We start from the raw sequence: 6,532 nt of genomic DNA, 5'->3' as shown, positions 1-6,532 counted from the left end.
CCCCCCCCCCCCCCCATCAATTTCCTTTTGCATTCATCCTTTTGGTCTTTTCCCCCTGAAGATGATTCAGCGTCCTCCTCTTGTAGCTGAAAGGCAGAACAAAAGGAGGGAGAAAGATGAAAAAACATCTGCAGTTGTGTGTGTGTGTGTAGGGGGGAGGTTGGAAGACCAGAGGGAAAGGACAAGAGACGGGGGGGGGGGGGGCACGGGGAACGGGAGAGAGCGATGGCCCATGAGACTCCCCCATCACAAGGTGTGCTCAGGAGGCAATTCTGCCCAGAACAAAAAGGCCTAAAAGACTCTCTCCCTAGTTGTTGGGGTTTTTTTGAAGAGGAGGAGGAGGAGATTGGATTTATACCCCGCCCTTCACTCGGAGTCTCAGAGCGGCTTACAAACTCCTTTCCCTTCCCCTCCCCACAACAGACACCCTGTGAGGTAGGTGGGGCTGAGAGAGCTCTTGACAGGAACTGCTCTTTTTCCAAGGACAGCTCTTATCAGAACTATGGCTTGCCCGAGGTCATCCAGCAGCTGCAAGTGGAGGAGTGGGGGAATCAAACCCGGTTCTCCCAGATTAGAGTTTGTGCACTTAACCACTACACCAAACTGGCCAGGCTCTCATACAGCCATCTGAAGAGTTCTCAATCAAAAGCTTGCTCACACTGTAGTGTTATTTTGGATCGTCCTAATAACAAAATCTCCTGCCAACCTAGCAGTTCGAAAGCAAGAAATTGCAAGTAGATAAATAGGTACCACTTCAGTGGGAAGGTAACAGCGCACAGCCTTGGTGTTTAGTCATGCCGGCCACATGACTACGGAAACGTCGGACAGCGCTGGCTTTTCGACTTCGAAACGGAGATGAGCACCGCAACCCTAGAGTCGGATTCGACTGGCTTTCGAGCAAGGGAACCTTTACCTTTAATAACAAAATACCTTCTCTCATTCTTGCATTTTGCTATGAACCGAGGAGACTTGCCTACTCTGGAATACCCAAATGTAGCTGATAGAAGAGAGGGGCCCTCCAACTGGGGAAAAAATATCCTGGTGGGGTGGGGGGGTAGCTGATATCCTCCCTGCCTCACACCCTGTTGAAGTCTCCAGTAGAATTCCGCCCAGAACAAAGAGGCCTCAAAGATCCTTCCCCCCCCCCACCTTTTCTTTTAACATGCAGTCTTGCAAAGAATTCTGCATGGATTTGTGCCATTGTGTTGGATTTTGATAAGGTTATTACACAGAGAGTTTGTTTTGTCGGAGAGAGATTTTCTGTGGACCAGCACAGCCACCTGTTGGTTGATGGGTTTCTGATAGAAGGTGGTGTGTTTAGGAGCTCTTTCCAGACTTGCACAGGGGAGAGGGGCTATGACTCAGTGGGAGAGCATCTGCTTGGCTTGCAGAAGATCCCGGGTTCAGTCCCTGGCATCTCCAGTTAAAAATGTCCAGGTAGTACGGTAGGTGATGTGCCTGAGACCCTGGAGATCTGCTGCCAGTCTAAGTAGACAATACTGACCTTCAGGGCTCTTTTTGTAGAAAAAGCCCAGCAGGAACTCATTTGCATAATAGGCCACACCCAACAGCAGGAACTCATTAGCCTATTAGGCCACACCCCTGACAGCACAGCTTATTAGCACATTAGGCCGCACCCACATGTTACCAGAAGTGTGGTTATCCAGCCACACCCACCTTTTGCTTGTTATCCTGTTTACCTTGCTTGTTGTCAAAACCCAGGGCCTTTTTTTGTAGCAGGAACTCCTTTGCATGTTAGGCCGCACGCCCCTAATGTAGCCAGTCCTGATGAGTTTCTGCTGTCGGGTGTGGCCTGTTATGCTAATGAGTTCCTGCTGGGCGTGGCCAACTTGGGAGCCAGCCGGAACTCCGTTCCTGTGCGTTCCTGCCCAGAAATAGCCCTGCTGACCTTGATGGACCAAAGGTCTGATTCAGTATAAGGCAGCCTCATGTGTGTTCCTGTGTCCAGAGATACCACCTTGTACTTTCCACATTGCATGAGCCTGCCATTCATTTTTTAAATACCTCCTACAGGGAAGGCCTGAGGGGGGCACTCCATTGCCTGTGATTCAGTGAACTTACACTGGAGTGACTGCATAGGATGGCAGAGTAAGCATGTTGTAGTGCAAAAAGAACCAGGAAGGAAGGAAGGAAGGTTATTTTATATGGTTTTTTTGCTCAAACATAACATGACTACCCCTCTGGAATTATTGGCCTTTTGAAGGTGTCATTCTCTGATTCTTCCTGCTTTGAAAAGGCTCGGCATAGGCAGAACTGGCATCCTGACTTGCACCTCAAAGATAATAAAAAGACCATTTTTAAGTACCCATAGGTACACTTTTATTAATTTTTCTTTTATAATCTACAACAAACAAATCTACACACTACAAACAGACACTCTACTACACATAACATATATACCAATACAGTTACATTGTATGCTTATCTCCAATTACTTAATTAATAAAAATGCTCTATCAGACACTTTCCATTCTTCTGTCTTCTGTGTTCTCAAGTCCAATGTGCTATAATTGGCTAATCTTCTATTATATTTACATTATACCAATCATAAAACTTTTTCCATGTTTTTTGAAATGTCCACTCTTTGCTTAGTCTCATTTCTTAAGTCAGTTTATCATTTTCTGCTGTTTCAAAAAGTTTATTCACAAACTCCTGTTTCGTTGGTATCACCATAGTTTTCTAATATTTGGCATATAAGATTCTTGCAGCTGTCGTCATATAAACAGTCAAACACCGATAATAAAAAGACCATTTTTTTCTCATGGCCAGTTTGGTGTAGTGGTAAAGAACGCAGACTCTAATCTGGGAGAGCCGGGTTTGATTCCCCACTCCTCCACATGCAGCCAGCTGGGTGACCTTGGGTCAGTCACAAGTTCTCTCGGCTGTTCTCACACGAGCAGTCCTTGAAAGTGCGCTCTCAGCCCCACCTACCTCACAGGGTATCTGTTGTGGGGAGGGGAAGGGAAAGGAGATTGTAAACCACTCTGACTGAAGGATGGAGTATAAATCCAATCTCTCCTCCTCCTCCTCCTCCTTCCGCACACTGGTATAGAAACCTCTTGATAAGGCATAAGACTCTGCAGAACATCTTTCGTTTCCTCAAAGGTGCTTCTCTTCCTTGGGATCAGAAGGCTTCTGATTTTTATATTCTTGCAGGCTGTATAAAATAACTCACATATATATAAAAATGTAACACTTTTGCATTAGCTTGGGGGGGGATGCAGCAAGGTTAAATAAGAGTCCGATGTATTTTAAACTTTAAGGACTAACAAACTTTATCCCAGCAAAAACTTTTCTGACTCAGAACTCAGTTTAACAGTTTAAAAGGCAGCTTCACATAGGCAAAGACCACATTTTCAAAGCATCGCTAACAATGCACGGATTTTTGTGCTTTTAATAATGCTTAATACACCATAGGAGGATGCGGTGGCGCAAGTGGTTAAGATGCTGAACTGCAGGCTGTGGAAGGTCAGTAGTTCAGCGGTTCGAGACCCAAGTGTGCCGCATGACGGAGTGAGCTCCCGTCTCTAGTTCCAGCTCCTGCCAACCTAGCAGTTAGAAAGCAAGAAATTGCAAGTAGATAAATAGGTACCACTTCGGTGGGAAGGTAACAGCGTTCCGTGCGCCTTGGTGTTTAGTCATGCCGGCCACATGACCACGGAAACGTCTTCGGACAGCGCTGGCTCTTCGGCTTTGAAACGAAGATGAGCACTGCAACCCTAGAGTCGGACTCGACTGACTTTCGAGCAAGGGAACCTTTACCTTTAATACACCATAAAGACATTTCTCAGAGCGATGCCATCTGCAAGCAGTACAATTGGATGTGAAGCCGTCGTATATTGAGTCAGACCTCTGGTCCACCAAAGTCAGTATCGTCTCCTCGAACTGGCAGTGGCTCTCCAGGGCTTTGGGCAGGGGTCCTTCACATCACCTGCGGCCCGGTCCTTTTTACCGGTGATGCCAGGGATTGAACCTGGGACTTTTCTGCATGCCGAGCAGAGGCTCTGCCACTGAGCCACAGCTCCTTCCCAAACGTTGCCATCCTGTGCCCTTTTCTTTTCCTCCTAGCTAGAATTCAGAGTCTCATTACAGACAGAGGACCCTGGTTGCCCTCTAGAAGGACCATGGGATAGGACGTCTGACCAGTGCCAGTGGTATTTCCTAGCTCTTACTTTGTCACGGCCTGTGGTCTGAGTGGAAGCCAGCCTTTCCTTCTCTGTGCTGAGCTATATCTGATAAGGCATTACCCAAGGATATTTCCTTCCAAAATACAGTTGACTAAAGTGAGTGTCTCAGCTTATGACTCTAGAAAATTTCTGTCTTCTTTCAGGAGCACACCTCTGCCCCCAAACGGGAGAGCCAGTTTGGTGTAGCGGTTAAGTGTGCGGACTCTAATCTAGGAGAACCGGGTTTGATCCCCCACGCCTCCACTTGCAGCTGCTGGATGACCTTGGGCAAGCCACAGTTCTGTCAGAGCTGTTCTCTCAAGGACAGTTCTCTCTGAGCTCTCTCAGCCCCACCTACCTCACAGGGTGTCTGTTGTGGGGAAGGAGTTTGTAAGCCGCTCTGAGATGCTGAGTGAAGTGCGGAGTATAAATCCAGTCTCCTCCTCCTCCTTCTCCTCTTCTTCTTCGTCTTCTTCTTTTTTATTTTATTTATTATTTCAATTTATCCAGGGCTTTTTTGTAGAAAAAGCCCAGCAGGAACTCATTAGCATAATAGGCCACGCCTAACAGCTGGAACTTATTAGCATATTAGGCCACACCCCCATGTTACCAGAAGTGTGGTTATCCAGCCACACCCACCTTTTGCTTCTTATTCTGTTTACCTTGTTTGTTGTCAAAACCCAGGGCCTTTTTTTGTAGCAGGAACTCCTTTGCATGTTAGGCCACACACCCCTAATGTAGCCAATCCTAATGAGTTTCTGATGCTGGGTGTGGCCTATTATGCTAATGAGTTCCTGCTGGGCGTGGCCAACTCGGGAGCCAGCCGGAACTCCGTTCCTGTGCGTTCCTGCCCAAAAATAGCCCTGAATTTATCTCCCGCCCTTCCCGTGAACGCTCACAACAATAAATACAATACGACCTAAAACAATACAATCAGGATAATACAATAAAACCAATTTAAAAATGTTCAGAAGGGCAGTGCCATACATTCAATTCCGGTTTCTACAGCCTGGGAAAATACGCGGGCCGATGCTGAGCCACCATGGTCTTATGTAGCAGCAGTAGAGAGGCCAGCTGGTAGATGCCTGCGGCCTCAGCCAAAGGCCTGGCGGAACAGCTCCATTTCACAGGCCCTGCGAAACGGCAACAGGTCTCGCAGGGCCCCCGTCTCAGTTGGGAGCATGTTCCACCAGGCCGGGGCCAGGACTGGAAAAGCCCTGGCCCTGGTCGAAGCTAGACGGGCATCCCTTCAAAGTTCTGTGGGGGGAATCTCTCCTCTTTATGTTACAAGCAGTCAGCCAAGGCCACATGTGCTATTAATAGAAGTGGGGAAAGAATGCGGCCTGGACTAACGCTTTGACCATGAAGAGGAGGGATTGCCTCACAGAACTTCGAACAGATGAAGGAAGTTGACAGTTAGAAGTTCAGAGTGACCATGTGGACAGTTATTTGACCTAAGCACTTCATTCATTACAGAGGAATTATGTGCACTGTAAAATTCTTTGGTATCTGTTAATGTTATAACTGAATAATGTTATAAAGGACCAGCTGAGCTCTGAGCAGGAGCAGGAGAGAGAGCTGTGAGAGAGGTGAGTGGGTTTCTTTTACTTGCTTTCAGCTGAGAGAATTCAGCTAAGGATATTTTGTGGGAAAACTGTGTTTAGCAGGGTGTGGATAGAGAGGTGAGTGGGTTTCTTTTACTTGCTTTCAGCTGAGAGAATTCAGCTAAGGATATTTTGTGGGAAAACTGTGTTTAGCAGTGTGTGGAAGCACTTAGAGTTCTTGCAGAGTCCTGGCTGATTGAGTGTGGGAGAGGAACGGCATTGTTTGACTGGGATTGCCTGTAATTGAGAGGAAGTGGAAGGGGCATTGTTTTGCCTGTGATTGAGTGCCTGGGTGAATTTGAATTTGAATAGCTGCTGCCTGACCTCTGCTGGGGGAGGCCTCTATTTAAGGAAGCACCTTGCCAGAGGCAGAGGAGACCAGCTGAGCTCTGAGCAGGAGCAGGAGAGAGAGCTGTGAGAGAGGTGAGTGGGTTTCTTTTACTTGCTTTCAGCTGAGAGAATTCAGCTAAGGATATTTTGTGGGAAAACTGTGTTTAGCAGTGTGTGGAAGCACTTAGAGTTCTTGCAGAGTCCTGGCTGATTGAGTGTGGGAGAGGAACGGGCATTGTTTGACTGGGATTGCCTGTAATTGAGAGGAAGTGGAAGGGGCATTGTTTTGCCTGTGATTGAGTGCCTGGGTGAATTTGAATTTGAATAGCTGCTGCCTGACCTCTGCTGGGGGAGGCCTCTATTTAAGGAAGCACCTTGCCAGAGGCACGAGCCGAAGGGCGAGCTAAAGGG

The sequence above is a fragment of the Gekko japonicus genome, unplaced genomic scaffold (assembly GCF_001447785.1).
Source record: "Gekko japonicus isolate JY-2015 unplaced genomic scaffold, Gekko_japonicus_V1.1 scaffold2179, whole genome shotgun sequence".
In the NCBI taxonomy this organism is placed as follows: Eukaryota; Metazoa; Chordata; class Lepidosauria; order Squamata; family Gekkonidae; genus Gekko; species Gekko japonicus.
Note: the sequence above shows the minus strand (reverse complement) of the source record.